Source organism: Aegilops tauschii, chromosome 1 (genome assembly GCF_002575655.3).
Source record: "Aegilops tauschii subsp. strangulata cultivar AL8/78 chromosome 1, Aet v6.0, whole genome shotgun sequence".
Lineage (NCBI taxonomy): Eukaryota > Viridiplantae > Streptophyta > Magnoliopsida > Poales > Poaceae > Aegilops > Aegilops tauschii.
The window spans coordinates 53,352,883-53,361,999 of record NC_053035.3 but is presented as its reverse complement, the minus strand read 5'-3'; the positions used below and the strand labels follow the sequence as shown (position 1 = coordinate 53,361,999).

Genomic DNA, 9,117 nt, shown 5'->3' with positions numbered 1-9,117 from the left:
TCCACGGGGTCCTGTTCATCCAGCCCCAACCGGCTCGATCGATCGGGGTCTTGTTCATCCAGTGGCAACACCACGGGGTCCTGTTCATCCACCCCCACCGGGAACTGTTCATCCAAACCCCTAGCAACACTCACTGTTCATCCAGAGGCAGCATCGATCGGCTTCAGTTAGCAGCAGTAGCGAAGGAATCGCTTGATCGGGTTCAGTTAACAGCCATTGATCGATCGCTCGGGTTCAATAACGCATAGCCTGCAGTGCAATCGCTCGGGTTCAGTTAGAGCCCAACGCCTCGCACCCACGTGCGTGCGTGTACGAGAGAAACGCGCATCGCTCGGCCCCGACCACCCACCGTAACCGGGAACACCCCGATATTTTCCTCGCCCTCGCTTCTACCACGGTTTTTTCCGTCATGGACGGCCCAAAGAATGTCATGCAGCTGCGTCTCTAGCCCGCCCAGGATGAAAAGCCCATTTTCTATCATGATTTTTTGTCATAGAAGTAGGACCCCACCACATCTATGATGATACCGTGTTTTGTCAAAATTATTGTCATAGAAGTGCCATAAGTATGACAGAAAAAAAAATTCGTTCGGCCCAAAATGTCACGGATGTGTCTTTTTTTTGTAGTGATTGCGCCGAGTAGCGTCCGTTGGCCGTCCACCTCCAGAGCAAGCAGTCCGGCTCATTCGAGAGAGTGATGTGGCTCAAAGCTTGCCAAAGGAGCAAGTATTGGCCGATCTCGTGCAACCCCAGTGTCCCCTGTATAGTCATAGGTGTGCTATTGGTGTGTGTTCCTGAGATTCCTACAGTGCACTTCATTAATTCAGATTATGCTAGAGAGTAGCTTAGCTTCTGTTGGTGTTCAAATAATAGGATGTCTTTGAGCAAAATATGCTGGTAAAGTTGTATGATTTATTTCCAACCTGATTAGTTTATAGGTAGGTGTCTGATTCAGCTGCTAAAGGTGCCCGACAGTGGTGTCGCTTGGTGACCAAACATCCGGGCCCCTCTGTTTTGGGCGCCATCACCGACGGGATGGCACTGGATGTGTCGTAACCTCCATGTTCGGCTACTATGACTTTAGTGGACTACCTCCTTCTCGGCCACTACTCCGACTTCCCCTCAGCGGGATGAGGTGGTGGCCATCTCATCCTCGGCTCTGGTGAGTTTGTGGTATCATCCCTCTCTTCCTTGTGCCCGTCCTTGTTAGACCTCGATTTTTTTTGGTTATTTCCAGCTCATGTGTCCTTGTTAGACTGTCGTACAATGTGAAGATCCATTAACCTGTTCTTACCTGTTTAGTCATCATCTTTTTTCTGTCTTGTGTTGTGGTCCTGATATTCCTACAGTGCAGTTCATTGATGCAGATTAAACTAGATAGTACCTTATCTTCTGTTGGTGTTCACATAATATGATGATGGCATGTCTTCGAGCAAAATCTGCTGGTGAAGTTGTACTCCCTCTGTTTCTAAATATAAGACCTTTAAGAGTTTCCAGTATGGACTACATACGGTTGTCTATATTCATCCGTATGTAGTCCATATTGAAATCTCTAAAATGGATTATATTTAGAAATGGAGGGAGTATGATTTTATTTCCAACCAATGGATTATAGGTAGGTGTCTGTTTATCATTCGAGAGCAAATTGGCAATGTTTCAACTGAAGCTTGGTTTATTATATGCACTATGTAGAAGAAGCGTTTGGTTATTTGCAACTCAATGATGTGTCCTTGTTAGACTGTTGTAGAATCTGAAGAGCGTATTTGAATATTTTGCCAGCATGCCATGCATATTTGTGTTGTACCGTGTTGTGTTGCATTATAGAGAGAGCTGACTCAAGTAGTTTCTTCGAATATTACAGGAAGCCACAGGCTGAAGGAGGGAGAGAAGTTGATGCATGCCACATGTGTAGTAGTCTCACAGTTGTCAAGCTTATCCAGCAGTCCTATACCAGACTGTGTGCCTGATGTGATGTGGGCAGTCTAGGAAAAACAATAGGGGTCAAATCCCTAAGTATCAGGCCTGGAAGTCACAAGTCTTGTAAAATAGGTGACCACTCCTTGGTTGGTCCTGACATCGCTTGCACATGGACTAGCAGCTCTCGTCAGGGCGACCTGATGGTTGTCATCGCGGTCTCCGATGATGGTGGTGTGCTGCCTTGCTTCCAGCGCCGACGAGGCGATGGGGCCCATAACCTCGGCTCCCACGACTACCTCCCTGGCTGCCTCTACTTAGGTGAGTCCTTAGTCTTTCCTTTCTCCTGTGTCTGCTCCGGGAAATAGCCTTTGAGCTATGGCGTCTGCTCTGGCCGTTGAGCCGATGATGTTGTGGTGCTTGTGGTTTGGCCTATGGTGCCATATTGTTACTGTTGACATGTCGAGGCTTGTTGATATGGTCTTTGTTAATGATGATGGCTTGGGTTTGTGGATGGTTAGGCTCTATTTAACAACTGGATATCATGGTCATGATGTTAGAATTTGGGAATTCCAACTGATTACTTAGGCTTGGTAAATAATCTTATATGTCTCAAACGTGCCCCTGTTTTCAGGTTATATATGCTATATGTATAATGAACTGGAGGGAGGTATTTTGTGCTACTGTTTGATAACGATCAGTTTGGGATGAGAACAACAGCATCATGTTTAGTATTTGGCTGGGGTTTATCTATTTAGTTGTTGGTCATAGGTGTGCTATAGGCGTGTGTTTCTGAGATTCGTACGGTGCAGTTCATAGATTCAGATTATGCTAGATACTCCCTCCGTTCCATATTACTTGTACTAAATCAGCGACAAGTAATATGGAATGGAGGGAGTAGTAGCCTAGCTTCTGTTGGTGTTTACATAAAAAAATTATGCTATTTGATTTGGTGTTTACATAGCATATCTTTGAGAAAAATCTGCTGGTAATGAAACACAGAAAATGGTGAACCTCTGTTTGCTGTCAAGTTACCAATCCTATTGCTGAGGGATTAGCAAGGATTCACATCCTTTTGTCACATGTATGTGTAAATCCTTCCTTTTTCTCTTATATATGGGAGAACTCACTTCTTTTGGGTCAATCGATTTCGTGAAGACCTAAAGCATATGTCTTGCAGTTCTTGACACCTTTTTTTGGCTTCTAGAGATCATAACAGTTTGTTTTTAACCATATAAACATATGTTAATTCAATCTTGACCACTCTTTATAATTTGGATGTATCAGTATTGTCTAGGTGCAACTGACAAATGCTAATCTAGCTCAAACCTGCCACTGTGCTTGTGTACTATGATTCACATCATTTTGTCACATGTATTCGGTGTTGTAACTCGTTCGTAGCTTTTCTGATGCCCTTTTCTGTTAATGTTGCAGCATTGGTGGTGCGTCTAGATTTAAGCAGGAGGAATTACCATTAATATTTGATTGCATGAGGACTGCTATCCAGTTATTAGAGGTGACCACTCCTTGGTTGGTCCTGGTGTTGCGTGCACGGTGACCAGCAGCTCTCTTCGGTGTGATTTTGTGTTTGTCATCGCGGTCTCTGGAAATGGTGGTGCTTCACCTTGCTTCTCGTGCCGATGAGATGGTGAGGCCTGTAACCTCGGCCTCGGCTCCCTCTACTTAGGTGAGTCCCTGGTCTCTCCTTTCTCTGTCTGCTTCGGCTGTCGAGCCGGTGATTTAGTAGTTCTTGTGGTTCAGCCTATGGTGCCGTGTTGTTACGGTTCTCATGTTGAGGCTTATTGATATGCTATCTGTTCATGATCTTGGCTTGGGCTTGTGGATGGTTAGGCTGTGTTCAACAACTGGATATCATGGCCATGATGTTACAATTTGGGAATTGCAACTATTTACTTAGGCTTGCTAATTAATCTTAGATGTCTAAAGGGTGCCCCTGTTTTCAGGTTACATATGCTATATGTATAATGGATTGGAGATAGATATTCTATGTTACTGTTTGATAGCGACCAGTTTGGGATAAGGACAATAGCATCATGTTTAGTCTTTGGCTGAGGTTTATCCATTCAGATTTTAGTCATAGGTGTGTTATTGGCTTGTGTTCCTGAGATTCCTAAAATGCAGTTCACTGATTTAGAGTACACTAGATAGTAGCTTAGCTTCTGTTGGTGTTCACATAATAGCATGTTTTGAGTAAAATCTGCTGGCAAAGTTGTCTGATTTTATTTCCAACCCGACAATGGTTTATAGGTAGGTGTCATTTTTTTTAGTCGAGAGCAAATTGGCAATATTTCAACTGAAGCTTGGTTTATTATCTGCATTTTGTAGAAGAAGCTTTTGGTTATTTGCAACTTGCCGACAGGTCCTTGTTAGACTGTTGTAGAATCTGAAGAGCATATTTGAATATTGTGCCAGCATGCCATGCATCTTTGTATCGTGACGTGTTGTGTTGTTTTCATTATAGATAAGCTGACTCGACGGCATGCCCCTTTGTTTTGGGCGCCATCACCGATGAGATGCCGCTGGCTGTGTCGTAACCTCCGTGTTCGGCTACTACGGCTTTGGTGGACTACTTCCTTCGTGGTCACTACTCCAACTTCCCTTGCAGCATGATGAGGTGGTGGTCGTCTTTTCCTTGGTTCTGGTGAGTTTGTGGTCTCCTCCCTCTCTCCCTTGTGCTCGTCCTGGGGGATAAGAACAATATCATCATGTTTAGTCTTTGGCTGGGGGTTTATCTATTGAGATTTTTAGTCATAGGTGTGCTATAGGCGTGTGTCTCTGAGATTTGTACGTTGTAGTTCATAGATTCAGATTATGCTTGATACATAGTAGCATAGCTCCTGTTGGTGTTTACATACATATTTGGTGCTCTTTGATTTAGTGTTTGCATAGCATAACTTTGAGCAAAATCTGCTGGCAATGAAACACAGAAAATGGTGAAGCTCTTTGATTTTGCCATATGTATGCGAAAATCCTTCTTTTTTGTCATATCCTGCACTATATGGGAGAACTCACATCTTTGGGTCATTGGATGAGAGCATCAGTTTTAGCATGAAACAAATCATTTCTGCGAAAAAGAATTGGCATATTTCCTTTGCATGGGAGTAAACGAGAAATAGAAAAAACAGAACATAGTGTTCTGCTCTGTTCCTGGATAGGTGAGTTGTGCTTAGGAGTATACGGGTATTTTCATCGTTTCATGTATTTACCCCTGCGTAGCGATCAGTTTCGGATGTGTGGTCTTGGTCTAGCTTATCTTTAGCTTTGATGATGTGCCAAAGCGACAGTTGTGCCTAGTGTAATTAACTGAATACGGAGTCAATTGTCGTCTAATTGTTGCAATGGTTAGTTTATGGCAGCTGTAGAATCCCTGTCAGGGAACTGCTGGCTGGGTTAATCAGCCAACTACTTGGGTGGATTAGCTGTTGGATACTAATTTGTTTCATTGCCAGGCATCAATTAGTTCGATTCCTTCAACGACCCAACCAAACCTTTCTCGCTTTTCATTTTTGTTTATAATCTCTCTTCTGGTCTTCCATGGCTGAGAAATGGGCAACTCGTGTTGTTCAAGCCAAGGGAAAGAATGACATCTGAAGCGCCAGTTGTCTAACTCATGAAACCAATGCAAATGTTACCCTGGAAATGTTCTTCTGGTCCTGGTGATAACAAAATGCCTGCACATTTATTTTACATCGTCTTGTGATTTGCATAGATTCAGTTCTTTAAAGCTGGGGCATTTCCTCTATTATACTTGTCCATTGAACAAGTTCATCTAGATAGATTTGAGTGGGGCAAACTTCATGTACTAGCAACAATGCAGCATTATTTCAACATGTTCTGTTTCTGTAGCTTTTCTTTTCCTTTTGTCATGATGAAGACTGTTTCACTTTACATGTTGCACATTCAAATGAATAATATGCTTCTGTTTCTGATCCTGTAGCTGTAGGTTCACAATGTTGGTGTATGATTTAATTCTGGACTAAGTTCATGAAATTAAACTGTGAAAATAGTATGGGAAATCATATCATGTGTCTATGATATTCTAGTGCTTGTTAGAGCGCCTTGCATAGCTAAAAGTTTTCTCGGTACAAACAATATTTTGTTCAGCTGCAGATGCAATTGTCAGTAATTTGTATTTTAGATGTGAATTGTAGACAGGTCCCAACCTTATTTGATTTGTTCAGGCTTGACATTCCAGTGCTTACTAGAGTCCTTTGAATGGCCAAAGGATGTCCCGGGAGGTTCTGTCATGATGTACATACAAACAAGTAATATTTGGTTCCATATTGTTGTATGGATTGTTAGTTGGTGCAAAACTAGTGAATGTCAAGTTGTATAACCACAGAGGCTAGTTAGGCTAGAGAAGCATAGACACTGGAATGGATAGTTTCCTCTCCTTTTTGGTTTTGAGCAAAGCATGTTGTTGTTGCTTTGTCGTGGCAGTATCAACCAACATTTGGTGTGAGACTTTAGTGTCTGTTTGGACCACCATTGTAAAACCTCTGTTCTTTGAAGTTGCTCTGGTTTTTGAAGCTCATTTGCATTTTGCTTTGCAGAAGGACTAGAAGAGAGATGTTGAAGAAAAAGGGTTGGCGCAAATCCCAGGAGATGCTCTGAAAAAGCCTTGTTTCGCTGGGTGTCGACCGAATCCGAATGGTTTTTCGAACGGATGTTAGATGGAATGGTGATGTTGGTCTTGTCTAGGGAGTGCTATGCACTGTTGTAAACTTTGGATTGTATTTCCATGTAGAGATGTAAACCGGGTCCCATTAAATCATGTTTAAACATACTAATGATCTAAGAGTTCAATTATTCGTTTTCTTTTCGGGGAAAATGAACTATGGAGCTAAGTAAAGCTAACTAAACAAGACTTGAAGAACCTGCTTATTTGCCATTTACATTCCTATTTCCGCGGCATGGAGTCACTTTGTCAATGTGAAATACTATGTTTGGTATACCAAGCAGATTGCTTGGCTCTTTTCTGGATGAATCTTTACTTCATTCCCAATGAGAGAATGCAATGAATGAATGGTGGCTACTTTGTCCATTCAGCAGTATTACTAACAAACTGGAATTGGCTGGTTTTGTTCTGTCCTGAAACTGAAATTTCCATCCTGCATGAAAATTGGGTAATTTGGCACCGGAGCTCCTTGCTTTCGAAGCAAAACGCTGGTCCAACAGTCAGGGGTTTTAAAATTCCAAATCTAACATGATCTGCTTTTTTGATCAAATTTATCACGTGTCCTCAACTTGATACGTGTGCATCCTTTTCATGATATTTTGCATTTGCATATTATGATTGAAGTGGTGGGATATATTGCTAGCAAGGAAGCCAAAATAGATGGTTCAATGGGAAGAGAAGAAGTGTCAGCTTACTACTCGAGGTACTTGATCAGCACCGCCGGAAATGGTGCGGCCTCCAGATCCACCGCCGCCGGTGCTGGCGACCTTGGCTCTGCCGCCGCCGGCGCTGGCAATTCAGGGGGGGCCGGCTCCATCGTCGCCGGTGCTGGAGACCGTGGCTCCGTCGCCGCCGGCGCTGGCAATTTGGAGGGGGTCGATCTGTGACACACCGCCGGAAATGGTGCGGCCTCCAGATCCACCGCCGCCGGTGCTGGCGACCGTGGCTCTGCCGCCGTCGGCGCTGGCAATTCAGGGGGGGCGACTACATCGTCGCCGGTGCTGGAGACCGTGGCTCCGTCGCCGCCAGCGCTGGCAATTCGGAGGGGGTCGAACGGATCGGAGGACGACGCGGTTCTAATTCAGGCTGATCCTCTCTTGGTCCCTATCAGATGGAGGATCCAATTCAGTGATGACCACAAGATTGGATCGGGAAGAGATGGCTTCCTCTACTATCATGCGGCATCTAGATGGACGACAGTTCGAGATCGAGATCATGACATTCTCGCGGGACGCTATCTGGATGTGGACGAACAGATCCAAGCGGGTGCGTGTTTTGCTATTGATGATTTTCAATTTGTCGTTCTCGAGTGTGTGCAGGAGAGTTTGCTGGTGGAGGAGTCGATTGAATTAGTCGATCTCGCGTCGGACTCCGAGAGTGCAGCACCTAAGCCAAACATCGGAGGACGATTTTGGGTGCTTGCGGATGATACCGATGCGGACGAAGAAGGTGAGGGCGGATGCATCTTGTCTGACGAGACCGAGCCCAACGCGATCATGCATCGGTTTGACTCGGGCATGATACGAGATCCGTCTAAAGGTCAACAGGTCAAGAAGGTTCTCGATCAGAAAACGGAGGGACACGGTAAATCCTCGTCGACGAAGATCAAGCCGTGGAAAGGACCAATTCCCAAGGTATTTTTGCCGCCTCATACTTTGTCGGATTATTTCTCTTCGGATGGTTGGACGAAAGTTACGCGGAAGAAAAAGAAGCATGGTGTGGTAGCTTCTAAACAGCAGCCAGGTCGGAAGGCTGCTCACCGGACGAGCTCTCGATCGGCGCCGGAGGTGACCGCGGCTGCGTCGCAGCTGGTCACGGCGATCCAGATCCGAGACGCTCGAACGGTGCGTTTTGAATTTTTTGCTGGGCCTTGTCGAGCCGCAAGTTGTTGGGCCGTGTGGTTTGAGTGGGCCGAGTTCTGGTGGGTATGAGGCCCAGCCAGAGTCGAGTCCAATTATTACGATCGAGGGGGGCGCATGCATGCTACGTTCGTCGTCTCCCAACCCTTCGCCGCGCACGACGAGTGCTAGGGTTTCGCTGCGTCGGGCGCCGCATCGCCGTTTGGCGGGGCCGGGCCGGGCTCGCCGCATCCCTCCTCTCTGCATGATGGCCGCTCCTGGCGGTGCGCCTCCTCCGGGCAAGAGGCCGCCTGCTCCTGGCGGTGCGCCTCCTCCAGGCAAGCGGTCGCCCGCACCTAGCGGGTCTGCGAGGGCAGTTGTGCCGCCGCCACCGGGCCATGGAAGTGGCCGGGGCGTGTCGCCGGCGCCGGCGCCTGGGGCTGGGCGGGGCGGAGTGGTCCCCCCCAAGGCTGTGGCGGGACGCGGGGCAGGTGGCCTTGGTGTGGCGCCCGCCGGGAAGCCGCCGGTTCCCATCTTGTCGGCGGGCGGGCGAGGCGGGCCGGCTACCGGTCCTCGGCCGATGGCCGCCAACGGGGCTGTGTTGACCGTTGCAGGCCGGGGGGCTCCTCCCCCGAAGGCGCCGGTGTCGTCGGGTCCGCTGCCCAGA

At 46.5% G+C, this 9,117-nt stretch overlaps 1 long non-coding RNA gene across 1 annotated transcript; it reads left to right on the top strand.

Annotated features, from left to right (window-relative positions):
* The first annotated feature begins 1,340 nt into the window (after positions 1 to 1,340).
* Positions 1,341 to 6,823, top strand: LOC120967171 (uncharacterized). Its single transcript, XR_005761063.3, has 4 exons — positions 1,341 to 2,234; positions 3,348 to 3,600; positions 4,396 to 4,575; positions 6,488 to 6,823. It is a non-coding gene; the product is annotated as an uncharacterized lncRNA (long non-coding RNA).
* Positions 6,824 to 9,117: the final 2,294 nt, after the last annotated feature.